Genomic DNA, 16,667 nt, shown 5'->3' on the forward strand with positions numbered 1-16,667 from the left:
TTGTGTAAGGAGTAGGGTTCCTGTATGGAGAATGACTTAACCACCCCAGCTTGATTTGGTTAAAGTGCTTTGTGTAACTCAGCCTGGACATCTTCTATGTGCTCTGGCTTGTGGCTGCCCAGCACGCAGAGCGTCCCACTGCGTGCAGTGAGCACAGGGACACTTTGGGTCTGGTCATGGAAGGACTGGAGAAGAGTGCCCAGGAGAGATCAGGAAATGGAACCAGGTAGATGCTTCCCACCACACACTCTTTAAAGCAGCAAAAGGCACTTCTGTTTTCAAGCCAGAGTTTCTACAAAACAAACCTGGCTTTGCTTTTAACAAAGCCATCCTAGGAAGACCGAGTGATCCCATGGATCCCATGTACCCACCTGGAGGAGCCCAGGGGTAAGTGGGGCTGGTGGTGTGGGATTCCTGCCAAAAACCTGTCTTACATGCTGGCAATGTCCATGGACATTCCCAGCCTGAGACTAGCAGCTGAGGAGATCAATACACAGACAGGCCAAGGGGGTGATTAGTGGAAAATAAGGAAGGGAGACAGGAAGTGACGCTGTGGGGTATGGGGCTGTTCACAAAGCAACTTTGGCTAAACTGAGCAGGGAATATATCTCAGGTGCAGTCCTGTCATCCCAGATAATCAGGAGCTGAGGCAGGAGGATCAAAAGTTCAAGGCCAGCCTGGGTAATTTAGGTAGACCCTGTCTCAAAAATAAAAACTACTAAAAAGTTTGGTACTACTCAGTGGTAGAACACTTGCCTCACATGTATATGGCCCTGAGTTCTATTCCCCCCCAAAAAAGGAAACAAATGTTAGGCCAGTACGAGCTCATCATCATCTCCCATGAAGGAACTATGAGAGAGAGGCTGGAGATGGCTCAACAGTTGAGAGCACTTCCTGCTTGAGCTTTAGTAGAGGACTAGCACTCAGATACCAGCACCCACACAAGGCTCCAGGAAATCTCAAGTCCACTTCTGGCCTCTGTGGGCACCTGTACACATACATAAGTAATAATTTTTCTTAAGTGAGAATACTCGCTATGTTTGGTGTAGTATACAATCATAAAAATAGTATTACAAATGTCTTTATAGGTAATGTCACGTGGCTTGTAGAGAAAGAAAAGGGAAACAAAGGCAACACCGTCCAGGGGGTTAACATTCCTCTGCAAGTGATCTCTAGGCTGGGATCATAAAATTTAACTAGAACCCAGCTCATGCCTGTCTCTGACCAGCTGGCTTCCAGGCTAGAGTCCCCTCCCCTAGCTTTTATCCCAAGGCTGGACTTTGTTGGCAGCTCCTGCCTGCTTTGTTCAGGATACAGACGACATGCGCTGCTGTAAGGAGGGCATCTTTGGGCCCAACTTTCTTCTAGGCAGTGAATTGAGTAGCCGGGTGCTCCAGAACCACTTCCAACAGTGGAGAAGCAGAGAGCACTCGGGTCCACTAAGCCCAGTGTCAGGCAGTGTTGCCACTAGCCACAAAGCCAAAAAGACAAGCTGCCAAAGGTGGCAGAACAGAGCACCCCTGACAGGATCCCTTTAATTACAGCAATTCCACCCTCTAGTGCCTTCTGGAAATGGGGAGAGCTTGGTGCACTGGATTAGGAAGTGGCTCCTTGGGCTTTTAGGGGAACAGCTGCAGCTGGAACTTAGGGGCCCACTCCAGGGCACTCTTCACCACTGCGAGTGCCGCTGCTCCAAGTGCCACTGTTAGCCCCATCACTGCTAGTTTCACAAAGGGGTTGGTCCTTGGTTTGGTCAGGACATCTTTTGTTCGAGTCTCAGGCCGCAGAAGTCCCCGAAACTGCTGCCGCAACATCATGTCTGGCCTCTGCTGGGCTGATGCCAGCTCAAAGTCTTTGAAAGTAGAAGCTGCCTTCTTTCAGCCTCTTGTGCAGCTGCCTCCCTTGCAAGTTCAGAAGGGGGAAACTGAACAAAGAGGTCTCCGGCTCTGCTGATGAGTGTCTCATAGGGCAGGTCCTGAGGGATCTGAGACAATAGGTGGTAGACAGAGGCCATGTCACAGTCACAGTCCAGGACTTCCTGCTCCTGGTACAGCACAATCACAGCTGCAAAGTAAATGGGCATGAGTGGGTGGCAGGCCAGGAAGAAGTCGTATAACCACACAACGTGCCTGAAGTCGGACAGGACATGCCCAAACCAGGTGATAAGCCAGCTGAGGGCAAAGATGGTCCCCACCTCAGCACTCTGCATGAAGTCATGGAGCTCTGGGTTCACTTGGTCAATAATGGGCATCAGATAATTTAGGATGTGCTTGGTATTGTCCATTGTGGGATCCATGAAATCCCTGAGGTGATGGGTAGACAATTTTTCTACCAAGGATGTTGCCAGCCTTTCGCCCACCACCAGCAGAAAAGTGACCACATTGTCATGGTAGCCCTGGTAGTAGTGAAGCTGAGGGTTTCCAAGATCCAAGATGAGGAGGATAATGTCGATTAGTTCTTCTTGAAGCCCTTCTCTCTACTCATCTGGCATGCCAGGAGGGAAGCGCTGAAGAGACCGCCTGACATCCAGCAGCATTTGCTGGTAATCCTTGCTCAACTGTTGAAGATCCTTCCTTGACACAGGCGGTGGCTCACTGGTGTTGACATTGAGGAGCTTGTGCCACTCTTGGCACCTGATCTCATCAGTCAGGAGCCCTCCCTCACTGATTGCCATTCGTCGAAGAGCAGCCACATCGGTGGGATCACTGTTCAGGGCCTGGTGTATCTCTGCCACCTTCTTCTTCCTTTCCCGAGCCGCGGTTCCAGCGGCCCGCGGAGCCCTCGCCCTGTGAGGGCTGGAAGGCCATCCCCGCGGGCCCCAGCCGGAGCCCGGGCTGGCGGCGGAGCCTGAGGCGCGGCTCCCACCGAGGATGTAACCCCAGTGCGGCCGGGCCGGGGCAGGCTGGTCTCTGTCCTAAATGGACTTTAAAACTTGCCTTACTTGAATATGGTATGGTCTGAAATTTGTGCCCACAGAATTCATGTGTGGAAGCCCCTTTCCATAATGTGACTTTATACAGAGACGTGTCCTTTAAGGAGATTAAGTGAAGTCCTATATGAGGTGTTCCAACCATGTCAGGATTGGCAATTTTCTAAGAAGAGGAGAGAGAGCAGAATGTATTTTCTTTCTGCACACACAGAGAAAGATGGACATCTTGAGCCACAGAAAGAGGGTGACCTCTCCAAACCAGAGAACAACCCTCACCAGCAACCAACCTTGATGATAGTTTATTCTTAGCTTTTTTTTTTTTTTTTTTTTTTTTTTTGCCACCTGCACTACAAGAAAATAGATTTTTGTTGCTTAAGTCGTCCAATCTGTGCCATAAATCTCAGAAGACTAAAATGATAAAGAAAACCCCCAAAGACCCCAACAGGAGAAAAGGGTGGCTTCTTATTGACACTGAGTGTTATGGTGTGGATCTTAAATGTCCTTCAAAAGATTTCATGGTCTCCATCCCAGGGCACTATTGGGAAGCAGTGAAACTACAGAGATGTTTGATAGAAGCAAGTTAGATCTTCAGAGGCATGCCTTAGAAGGGACTTTGAGCCCCTTCCTGCTCGTTTTTCTTCCTGACTGCCATGAATTTGAACAACTTCTCTGCATGCTGGCCCCAAGCCCTAAAGCTACGATCAATCAATAATAAGCCTGAACCTCTGAAACCATCAGTTGAATAAATGTGCTCTATCTGCTCTCCCTTTTAGTTCAGGTTTTTTTTTTTTTTTTTTAACTGCAGCAACAGAAAACTAATGCACTAGGAAAGTAATTTAAAAGATAATGAGGTATAAAAGGAGGAGGATGCTGGTGAAGATGTTGGGAGTTTTGTTAGCACAGAAAAGTGCTGGTAGAAACTGAATATCATGAAGTCTTCTCAGGCTGTGGGTCTACTCACCTATTAACTAATCCAAAACTTCCTTGAGAACCAATTTCTGTCCAGAAGCACTTACAACACAGAAGAAAAAAATACACAGAAGTAAGTGAGGTTCCATTCCCTGCTGTTAAGGCACAGCAAGCCTCATCACTGCTAAAACATGGTAGAAGGATGTCTTGTGCTCTGTTCATGTCTGTCCATTAAGGATGAATTAGAATGAGGTAGAGAACATCATGAAGTAGGTCTCGTGAGGGATTTAAAACAATTCCAACTCCTGAAGCAAATGTGGATCTCCTTGAAGCATTTTCGTTATTGCCTTGGCAGCAGTATGTGTGGCTGAGGTCTGGGGATGGAAGCAGGAGTTGGTGGTGCTGACATTGGCTTCATTCATAGGGTTTCCAGTAGAGATGCAAGAAAAGCTTCTGGTAGGGAGGGGGCCCATTCAGAGCAATTGAATAATCTAAATGCAAATGAAGGCAATTTGTAGCAAGAAGGAAATCAAGACTTTGTGAGTCAATGAAGTAAAATAGCATGTGAGTCTCAGAGAAACCAGAAATAGCACAGAAGGAAATCAGACCAGGGAGAGAGAAGTGTGGCTGCTGATAATGAGCCATACAGATAAGGCTATGACTCTGCATACTGGGATACTGGGCTGAGGAACAGAGCTGGTGGTTCACCTTTTGGGGTCCTGGAGAATCAGACTGTCTGTCAGCTCCTGATTAAAAGGCACCAGAGGGTTTAGAATTTATGACAGGTTCTTTAAAAGTGAGTGGGGAGCAAAGAGTTTTCAGTGATAGAGTTCACTGACTGGAAAGTACCTGCAGTTTCTTTTCTCTAAAAGGATGAGTAAAAGCATCATTTATATTCCAGGTAGAGAGTTAATGACACTTGATAAAGAATATAGAATGAACATCCTGTATGATACTGAAGAAGAGGTGAGGGCAGTGCCTATATTTAAAGGAAAGAGCCTCACTCAGGAGGCTCTGTCCATTTGCCTGAAAATTTCAAGATGTCATTTTTTCCCCCACTGAGTAATATTCCATTGTGTAAGTCTACCATATTTTCTTTATCCATTCTTCAATTGAGGGGCATCTAGGTTGCTTCCAGGTTCTGTCTATTACAAATAATGCTGCTATGAGCATAGTTGAATAGATGTTCTTGTGGTAGGAATGTGCATCATTTGGGTAAACATGGTATGTACTCACTCATAAGTGGATATCAGACATAGATCAAAGGCCTTCAATACACAACCCCAGAGGAGCTAGGAAATAAGGAGGACCCTAAGATAGACATACATGGGTACCTCCACCACAGTAAGGGAAAGGGACAAGATTTCCTGAGTAAATTGGGAGCACAGGGGATGGAGGGGGAGGGGAAAGAGAAGAGGAAAAGGGGAGGGGGAGAAATGAGGCATCAGAAAGGTCGAGTTGGGGGAAGAACAGGGAAGGAGACTAAGGAAAGAGATACCTAATAGATGGAGCCATTATGGGCTTAAAAAGAAATCTGGCACTATGGAAATGCCCAGGGATCCACATGGATGACCCCAACAAGAATCTAAGCAATAGTGGAGTGGTTACCTTAAATGCCCTTCCCCTATAATGAGATTGAACTACCCTATATGCCATCCTAAAGCCTTCATCCAGTAGCTGATGGAAGCAGAAGCAGAGATTCACAGCTAAGCACTGACCCAGACTCCTGGAATCCAGTTGAGCAAAGGGGTCAAGACCATACTGGGGAAACCCACAGAAACAACTGACCTGAGCAAGTGGGAGCACAGAGACCTCAGTCTGACAGCTGGGGAACCAGCATAAAACCGAACCAGGCACCTTGAACATGGGTGTCAATTGGGGGGGGCTGGGCAGTCTATGGGGGCTGAGGCAGTAGAACCAGTATTTATTCCTAGTGCAAGAAAGGGTTTTGGGAACCCATTTTCTACGGAGGGATACTCCTTCAGCCTAGATACACAGGGGAGTACCTAGGTCCTGCCCCAAGTAATGTGACAGAATTTGATGATCCCCCACGGGAGGCCTCACCTTCCTTGAGGAGCGGATGGGGGAAGGATGGAAGGAATGGGAGAATCGAGAAAGAGGGAACTGAGATTGGTATACAAAATAAGATTGTTTTTAATTTAAATAAAAATTAATTAGAAAAAAAGGAGAGAGCCACTTTTAGTTGCATCTTTTCCTTGTTTTAAATACAGTTGGGAGAAGAAAGTGAGTTAAAGTGAAATGTAAGACCCAAACTGCAAATATTGATGAAGGTAGCTGGGCATGGTAGTGGAATTTAAATAACTTGACTTTCAATTGATGAAAGGATCGAGTGTCTAATGCCTACTGAAAAGAGGCTAGCCATGAGCAAGGTGGAGGCAGAGGAGTGTCTGCTCAGTGCTGAAGCTCAAATGCAGCTGTACTGGAAGTCTGTCTCTCTGTATTGCAACTTTGCTAAAGATGCAAGCAGCTGGTAATAACTTCCCTTCTTATTTTAGCATTCATGTTTTCATGGAGACATCTGTGCTGACTGGGTCACTGCCATACTCTTGATTGCTGTCAGTTATCTGCTGCTAAGGACAGCCTTGCAGGATGCCCATGTCACCATTAAAAAGCCACCAGCTGATTTTTTTTTTTCCATAAAGGTGCAAAAGCAGTTTAAAGAAATAAAGATAGCACTTTTGACATATGGTGGTGAAGTAACTGGATATTCATAGGCAAAAGAATTTCAACCTCAACCTCACATCTTACATAAAAATTAACTCAAAACAGATCATGGACTTCAAAGTGAACACATAAAACTATAAAAGCTTTACAAAACCCTGGGCTCAGGGCTAGCAAACAGTTCTTAAATTTGAACCAACAGCTCAGTCCATGAAAAGAAAACAGATAAATTGTAACCTGATCAAAATCGGAAACTGACTATAAAAAGTTGTGTTAAGCAGATGAAAAGTTAAGCTACACAGTGAAATATTTACAGACAATAGATCTGACAATGATCTAGTATCTAGAACATATGAAGAGCTCTCAAGTTCAATGGTAAGAAAGTAAAGCAATCTCATCATCGGATGGACAAATGATATTTTGCATTTCACAGAGGTGAATACACACATAACAAAGAAATGCAGGAAAGGGCTCCTACTGTCTGTAGCCATTAGGAAATGCAAATTCAAAACACACTGAAATATCACTATGAATTGCATACTCATGGACAAAAGGCATCTCTCTGGCTGGCTATAATCAAAAGAGTAACCAAACCAAATGCTAAGCCAGTCTGTGAATTTGGTCTGTTATCTGCTTCTAAGGATAGGTTGGCAAGAGACTCCTGTCACTATTAAAAGTGACCAGTTGAGTTTTTGCAAAAATAATTTAAATAAGGAAAGATAATAGCCTTTCCAGCTCATACACTGATACTCAAAATATAAAACGGTATAGCCAATCTGAAAAACAGCTTGGTGTTTTTGTATAGTAGTAAACATGCAATTGCCATGTGGCTATGTAACTAATTTCCAAGAAAAAAAACCCTCATGTTCATATCCTATCTCTAATAACCCGAAACTAATAATAATGCAGGTACTCTTCACTTCAGGGATGCTTAAACAAATTTGTACATCCATGCCAGAGAAAGCTTTTAGCAAAAAACACAACAAACAAACTAATAAAAAAAATCATCAAACATAAACAAGCATGCACAAAAGTACAAATGAAAAATCTAGGGCTAGCAAGATGACTCAGTGGCTAAGGTGTTTGGTGCCAAGGCTGACCTGAGTTCCATCCCTGGACCCACACTGTGGAAGGAAAGAATAACCCTCAAATTATTCTCTGTCCTTCACACTTATACTGGCAACATATATACTCCCACGTATAACATGCACACAGACAAATAAATAGTATACATGTAGTAGCAATTAAAACACTTAAAAAAAAAAAAAAAAGCACAGTCTAGCTGGAAAGGACTATTGGTTTCTTCCCTCCCTTGGAATCGTCTATGGAGCTTTCTGGTGTCATGAAAGCTAGTCATCAAAGAGGAGGCTTTCAGGGTGGGTCCAGATCTGGTCCTCTGGCTTCTCTGTATGAAGTACATGGTATCTTTCAGCAATAGAGACTCACTTTTCACCTCTAGGGAAGTAACCAGTGGCAACATTAGCCTCTAATGTTTGTGAGACTATTGGCTAACCTTAACCAACAACTCAAAAGGATTCTCATGCCTGGTGTTGAGGTTTTTGTTAGAGAGTATGTGGCTCTTGAGGGGAGAATTTCAAATACATACATACATACAAACATACATACATGTAGTGGGATATTCACTTTGTCTCCTTCTGTGGCACTGACCACGCCCATTGGGGGGGTGGAGCCATGGGCGGAAGTGACCTGTGGAAGGAGGTGGGAGGGGGCAGGAAAGGCTCTCTCTTGCTGGCGTGACTCGGACAGGAGAGGATCGGGTTGAATTTCCTGGTGTTCATCTGTCTAGGTTGTAAGTTATTTCTCCCTGAATAAACATCTATTCGGCCTATTTGTTTATCCTGATCCTTATTTACCGCAATACATACATACATATATATCTTATATGTACTATAGATATATTCAATAGGAAGCTGTAAGTATGATCCCATATGGCTTTTCAGACATCCTTACTGTTATTTTACTCTCTTTATCCCTTCTTCTGTATTTATTTACTTCTGAATCTTTAATTAAAGTCCCCTTCCCCTCAAAAAAATTTCTCTTTTTTCCCATTTGGATGACTTGTATTCTCCTCTCCATTGTTCATACCGCCCACCTGTTACAATGACCTCTTTTTTTACTTTCTTGGTTTCTGTGGTTACTCCCAGTTATATATTCACATTTGAAGATGTGGAGTTAAGAGCCTCAGATGAGAAATAACATTCAACATTTGTCTTTCTGGGTCTGGTTACTTCACTCATACTAGTTCCCTCCATTTATCTGCAAATTTGAAGATTTCATGTTTTTCTTTACAACTGAATATCATTCCACAGTATACAATCTCACAAGATTAGAATTATAATTAATGACCCTAATTCAAAAGGCATAGACAAATGCTTCTAGTTATAAACTATTTTTCAAGTGACAAAATTATACTGGTTGAGAACAGATTGACTATTGCCAGGTCAGGGATGGGTGGGGAGGGAAACTTGGTTATAAAGGGGCACACTGAGGAGACTGTTTGCCTGTTGGTTGTTGTGGATATGTGAACTTGCACTTGTGATAATATTTCATAAATTAGTGGTGGGGTTGTAGCTCAGCGGTACAGTGCTTGCCTAGCTTGTCCAAGGTCCTGGGCTTGATCCTTAGTACTTCAAAAACAAGCAAACACATATCAAATACCCACATTTATAAATTAGAACAAATAAAACCAAGGAAATTGGCATCAGCTTGTTAAATTATTAATGTCGATATTCATTCAGACTGTGCTGTCTAGAGCTACAGTTTTTCAAGATGTTCCCACTGGGGAACACTGAGTAAAGAGTCCATAATCTTTCCCAGATCACTTTCCTTTCCTGGATTAAGTGCCAGCTAAACAACACCAGCATTAACCCAATGCCAGATTCTCTTAGTTATTTCTAGTATACTTAGATGGAAATATGGAAATCTATGACTGTACTACCTATAGTCACCCAATCCTTGCCATACTGGTACATATTGCATCAGAATCTGCATTTAAAAAACTCCTCCAATGATTTCAATGTACAAAAAAGTGTAAGGAACATTGTTTGATAAGACTAATCTTAGTGGTTTAAAAACAATGAAGTTAACAAACTTGTAAGATAGAATTAGAATGTATATTATTAAGGCAGGCCACAATCTCAGAAAGAAATAAACCATGTTTTGTCTTATAAGTAGAATCTTGCCAATAATATATGTATATATGTAGCAAATGTGCATATGAGCACAGTACAACATAAAGACAAAAAAAAAAAAAAAAGAAGAAGACTAAATATTAGGGGATTAGAGATGGGGGACCTTCAGGAAATAGACACAAGTTATGAAGGAGGACATGAAACTAATTGCTTTTCTCGTTCAACCATGGATTTTTGTTTTCATTGGTGGATAGGTGCATAAGATAAATTCAGTACTGAAAGTGTAAAAAAAAATGTAAAGCTTTATAACTTCCTTTTCAAATGCCAATTCTAACTGTAATTAAGTTCATTTGGTAGTACAGACATTGGATCTGGTTGATTTTGATGTGTGATGTCTTAATTTATTTGCAAGGTTTTTTTAAATAATAAAATTTATAATAAATAAGTAAAGAAAGGAAGAATAACTTTAGGCTTTATTCAAGAACCCCAGTTTTCTATAATTTGAAGCACTTACATTTTTGTTTTTCTTGATGTCAGAGGAGAACAGGAAGATTGGGCTGGGGGACGAATAGACAAGAGCAAAAGAGAGAGAGAGAGAGAGACAGACAGAGAGAGAGAGAGAGAGAGAGAGAGAGAGAGAGAGAGAGAGAGAGAGCCAGAGCATAAAAGAGGGAGCCATTATAGGTTTGAAGAGAAAACTGACCCTAGAGAAATGTCCAGAGACCTACAAGGGTGACCCCAACTAACAAACTAACCATCTGAGCAACAGTGGAAAGGCTACCTTAAATGCTCTTCCCTGATAATGAGATTGATGACTAACTTATATGCCATCATAGAGCCCTCATCTAGTAGCTGTTGGAAACAGAAGCAGACACCCACAGCTAAACACTGAGCTGAACTCCTGGAATCCAATTGCAGAGAGGGAGAAGCGATAAGAATAGGGGTCAAGACCAGGCTTCAGAAACCCACAAAAAAGAGCTGACCTGAACAAGGGGGAGCTCATGGCCCCCCACACTGATAACTGGGAATCCAGCATTGGACCCACTCAGAGCCCCTGAACATGGGTCTCAATTAGAAGGCCTGGGCACTCTAAGGGACCTCGGACAGTGGAACCAGGATGTATTCCTGGTGCACAAAGAGACTTTGGGAGCACATTCCCCATGGAGGGATACTCCCTTAACCTAGAGGCAGGAGGGAGGGCAAAGAGCCTACTTCAAATGACTTGACAGCTTTTGATGATCTCTCCTGGAAGGCATCATCCTCCCTGTGGAGTGGGGGGAAATGGGATGGAAGGGTGGTCGGGGGCATGGGAGGGAGGGAGAGGGAACTGGGATCGATATGTAAAATAAGGAAAAATTATATTTTTCATATATATATACATATATGTATATGAAAAATAGGTGTTTGTGAAACACTACATGGTTATTCAGATTCTAAATTAGCTAAAGGTCCTAGAGTGTGAGTGTGTTAACATTTAAACCAATTGCTACTACCTTTAGTTTATTTTGCCAATATGTATGATATAAGTAATATTTTTCAAAGGTGGATAATACAGGAAAATGTAGGAAATCCAGAACACCATATGGTGCTGTATAAGAATTTTCAAAGTTTTTTTCAGAGATGCAGATTGCTTTTCTAATCAATGCTGTTGTCAAGCTTTAGAGTCAAAATTACTTTAAAAGTCTTGGGCAAATAATTGTTATAGTCTGTCACATACTGTTGTATGCTGAATAGTCAGTTCTAATACCCTAATTTCTGAGGAGGCATAACAGCCGTAGCTGTAGAACTGGTTTAAAAAGCATGCAGTCATGGCTGATAGAGATCACTATTTGATATACTTTCAACAATGCAGGTTATGGATGTGCGTCACAGATTTTTATGCAAATCAGGGAAATCAATGGTAACATACATTTTCATTTTCTTTCATCTTAGTTAAAGTGACAGGATCTTCATCTTGGCCACGAGCTAACTAAAAAGGAGGATAAATGAGACAGTATATTTAAATTACTACAGCTATACTATAGATCTGTTCTTTTAAATTTTATATGAAAAGAAGAGTTAACTATCAACAGGAATTAACTTATATTTGAAGCTGGACATGCCTTCAGTCTCAGTACTTGAGAGGTAGAGGAGGCAGGAGGACCAAGAGTTCAAAGTTAAATACACAGAGAGTTTGGGGCCAGCTTGGGATGCTTGAGACCTGTCTCAAAAAGCAAAAGCAAAAATGAAGAAAAGGAGGAATTTATATTAGGCTTTTCTATAGAAATACGAATTCAGGGAATTTGGCAACTGATAAGAAGCTGGAGTTATTGTGATTTCTGCCACTCTACCTTTAAATGCCAGGTACTTAAACTACTTCTTATTAAGGTTAAATGTTGGTGATTATAGTGGCTTTAACTATGTGCGTGGTGATGCTGGATACTGAAAACCCAGCAGTGTACTTGGGAGTAGGTACAGTGCTCTTAATTTCATGAATAGAACATATTTTTTTTTTCTTTGCTAGTGGGCAGGGAGAAGTTCAAGTTTTATAATTTTGAAAAATGGTTAGAAAATTATGAATTCTGTTTTCAATCAAGATCTTCTGTGTGGGGCTCTGGAACAGGGACTTAATGAGTTTTTCATTAAAGGCTCTTCTGTAGTTTTTAAAGCTGTGCCTAAAACAGCCTAAGTTTTTAAAGTCCACTATCCAACAGTGACACTACAAAACAACAGGGATGGCCATAATTAAAAGGGATGAAAATTTAGTGGTGGGAAGGAAAAGGAGAAATTGGAGCCCTTGTGACTTTTTGTTCACTGTTGTGTTAGAAAATGATTTAATCATCATGAAATCTTGAAAACATAACAGTAGAATTGTAACTCTTAGGTGTATACCCCAGAGACTAGTAAGCATATATGCACATGTGCTCATAACAGCAGTAGTCATGGAATCCAGAAGTTGGAAAACTGGCAGTGCATCCATTAACAGAAAAATGTATAAACAAATTGTAGTATATAGTCACCTTGGAATTTTATTCACCCATAGACAAATGAAGAACAAATCAGGCTAGATCACAGATGAATCTTTTTGAATGAAATAGTGTGTTAAGTAAAAAAAAAAAAAAAAAAAAAAAAAAGCCAGTCAGATACAAATGTGTCACATAGTGAATGATGGCATTTTCTATGAACTATCTAGGATAGACAAATTCTTGGGGGCAGACAATACACACTGCTGAACATAGGAAGTTGGGAGAAGCAATGAATGGAAGAAACTGTTTAATGGGAAAAAGGACATTACTTGAATGTTGGAAAAAGTCTGAGAGAAGTAGAGGTGGCGTATGCACAAAATGACTACACTAAATTCTCCTTTCTAACCTTTTTCCTTAAAATGGTTAGTTTAATGTTACATGACTCTCCCTCCCACTACCATTCTTCACACAATAGACATTTATTGTTGATTTGGTGTTTGACTAGCTGTAGAGATACAAAGCCACACTGCTCCCAAGAAGCTTATTAAAAAGATGGGTAGCATTACATTGAAGTGTGTTAAGTGGTACAAGACACAATCAAGTGCTTGTTTTTATTATGAAAAAGGGATCTGAATAAACTAAGAAGATGAGTCTCATTACCTGTTCTTAAATTATAAAATACCTCTGAGGTTGACACAATCATGAAATTGATTGCCATTTGTAAGACTGGTGAAGAGACTTTTCTGGAAACCCTCAGAAAGCATACTGTGCTACAGACCAATGTGAAGAGCAGATGGGTTTACATAATGGAGGGAATTATGTGAACAAAAGGGGCAATAGAAGCCCAGAAATATTAATGTATTTATATGTTAGGGGAGCTAAGTATAAGACCAGTAGATGAATATTTTGAACAATTTTACATTTCATTCTCATAAATAATTTTACCTTGAATAAAAAGATGCTCTATGAACTTTACACATTGATTATCAGTTTGTTCTCTGAAACTACACAGTGCAGATCTAACCTCTTCCACATAATGAACAACAATTATCTGTGGATAATTTGCATTTCTTTCCCATTATGAGGTTTAAATTTATATCATTCTATTTATTAAAGATATTTTCACATGCTCCAATGTTGAGATCCTTTCATTGTTAACATGGGTGCTTTTCACTTGAAGCATTTCTTTCTGTCAGAATACCTCTAGAAAAAATCTTATGATTTTATTATCATCATAATTAGTTTTAGAGCAATTGAGTACCAATGTTGGCCAATCTTTAGCCACCCAGACGAATCTTCCAGCTTTTTATAATATGCTCACTCTCGGTTTATAGTGAAGTGATTAAATATTTTAAATTTTAATTTAGACTTTTATTCATGGTAAATGTTGAACACTATTTGAATCATACTTCATAATCCCTTTTTTCATTTGAATCTCAAATGACCCCATGAGTTGGATGCTCATCCATCATTATTTCCACTTCAGATGAGAAAAATGAGGTTCTAGTGAGATTCAACATTTTTTTTTAAAGCAAACAGAGCAAAAAAAAAAAAAAAAAAAAAAAAAATCAGAGCAAGTAGAAATAGGGTCAAGTTCTGCAGCCAGTCTGTCTCAATGTACTTTACCCACCTGTGTTATTTGCCCTATCAAGTATATACTTGTTGCCCTGTCTAATCTCATTTCACATATGGATTTGAGAATTGTGTCATCTATTACTTTATCATGATCACTAACTAAGAAATTGAGCCTTGCATTATGAAATATGGACCCCATAGTTAGATTGTTTGATCAGATTAATTCTAATTCATATATTGAACATGCTTCATCTTGCTTGAAAGGTGTCACAAGAAAATTGAAAAAACTCATTAAAAAAACATATGGAGTGGGGGTGGGTTGGAGGGGAGAGTGGTCAGGGTACATGTGAGTGGGGAGAGAGGGTAAGAGGGAGGGAAGGAGGGAAGGAGAGGGAACTGGGATTGACATGTAAAATAAAAGAATTAATTAATTAAAAAAAGTTAATAGGGATTTTTCTATCAGTATAAACTATTTGTCCTGTAGAAACACTGTTTTATTATTTACATTTTCAAAAATCATGCTTGATAATCCAGTCTAGTGTTGTTCCAGGGATCAACATAAGCTCATGATATAGAGTTTCTAGACTTCTGATCATCTCCCTCTTTGAAAATGCATTTGTTCATTTTATGCATGAGATTCAAATTTATTTGCAAATGAACAATGTTATTTGCTGTTTAAATCTTCTTTGAAAATCAAATATAAATATCATTTTCAGGAGGATGAAATGACACTGGATCTACCTGTATGTGAGCATTGCTGTGACTTTTATAGCCTACGGTAATTATCTTTCAGGAGTGAAATAGAAACTACATTTCAAGCTTGTTCTTGGTGGAGGCTTTGAGTGGGCAATAAAATAGTTTTACAAATAGAGAGGAAACATTTGTCTGTGGAGTTTGATTTATTTTCTATTCCTTCAAGCACTTTCTGAGGTATTTGGTGACATTTGAAATTTCCTTAGAAAGGAAAAGCCTTTTATTTTATAAATAGAATTAGACTCACCTTGGTTTTGGAGAGGTAGTAGGAAATTTGTGTTCAGATATATATTAACAAGATATTATTTCTTGCTGCAGACTTAGATACTGGAGTAAGGAGTGGTGTTTGTCAGGAAAATGGTAGGAGATTAAGGAAATGATAAGAAGTTGGGATTTCAATAAAGAACAGATGGCAGGCTTGGAAATAAATAAAATATTAACAGGGTAAAACCAAGGACTTCTGTGAGATAAGATGGTGATTTTTGACTACTCATAATTATTATTTTTGCCTTTAGATATTTTTATTTCTTCAGTTTTTATTATCAGGAGTGACTGAAATAAAGAATATAATTGAGTCCCATCATTATTGTCATTATGAAAATGGCTTTAAGAGAAAACTTGTCAGATGAATATTATTGCTTCCCACTTTTCAACTGGTAAATAGTTGCCACTGATAAAACAGACAAGCCCAGAGAATCTGTCCAGAATGTTCAAGATATAGTGTACTATACAACATGCCTGCTCTTGGGGAGAGACGGAAGATTTAATTATGTGTACTTCTTGATCTCATCATACAAGACAAGCACAAAGGCACCACCCATGCCCCTGAGAACGTTGGACCCTTGAAAACAGCCTTGCTTCCTTCATCACGAGCAATCTTCCTCCAGCGGTCAATTGTGCTTGTATGCATGATATCAGTTCCTTTGTGTCCAGACTGTATCATCATAGAACAACGAACCGTGTCAAAGGGTTAGGAAGTCAGGCCAGCAACAGCAGTGACAGACTGTGCAATCATCCAGCTGATGAAGATGTGAGTATTCTTGGGATCTGGAAGCATCCCCTTTAGTGTCATAGATACCAAAGTAGGCAGCTTGGTAGATGATAATGTTCTGTACTGACACCTTGGTACAGGCTCCTAATCCCATCAGATTTGTAGATCTTAAACAGGCAGGCACCAAGACCTTTGAATTCCCTTTCAGCTCCAGCTTTGTCCACATCAGCTGCTAGATGGGTATGGGCAAAATCAAGAGGATACACAAAGCACAAGGATGTGGTCCCAGCGGCACCACCTGATGGCAGGTTCCCTGCAAAGTAGCGCCAAAACTGGGTCCTCTTGTCTACACCACCCAAAAAGATCTGCTTGTATTATCTTTGAAGGCAAAGTTGAGAGCCTGGGTGGGAAGTATCTGATGACATTGGCTAGTGAATATTCAACTTCTATGTTTTCAATGTGTCAGTGTCTTTTTGTTAAATTTATAGGACTGTCAGAGTATTTTACCTGAATATTGCTCACTGGCTTTTGATAGCAGCAGGTGGCTAATCCTTAGTCTTTCTTCTCAGACTTCCTAAGAGGGGAGTTAATTAGAACCAAACATTCCATTGCATGCTTTTATTCTTCCACTTACAACTGGGCCCTCCATTGTACCTCTTATTTTGTATTAGCTTTCTTCTCCTTAATGTGATTAAATCCCTGGCAGAAACAATGCATGGAGGGAGGATTTA

The 16,667-nt window shown here is 40.6% G+C and overlaps 1 protein-coding gene and 1 pseudogene across 1 annotated transcript in view; both read right to left on the reverse strand.

The window, feature by feature from the left end:
• Cngb3 (cyclic nucleotide gated channel subunit beta 3) overlaps nucleotides 1–16,667 on the reverse strand; it is a 174,275-nt gene that overhangs the window by 91,783 nt on the left and 65,825 nt on the right. The window lies entirely within an intron of this gene.
• LOC127232376 (TBC1 domain family member 20-like) lies at nucleotides 1,503–2,807 on the reverse strand (annotated as a pseudogene).

Source organism: Phodopus roborovskii, unplaced genomic scaffold (assembly GCF_943737965.1).
Source record: "Phodopus roborovskii unplaced genomic scaffold, PHOROB, whole genome shotgun sequence".
In the NCBI taxonomy this organism is placed as follows: domain Eukaryota; kingdom Metazoa; phylum Chordata; class Mammalia; order Rodentia; family Cricetidae; genus Phodopus; species Phodopus roborovskii.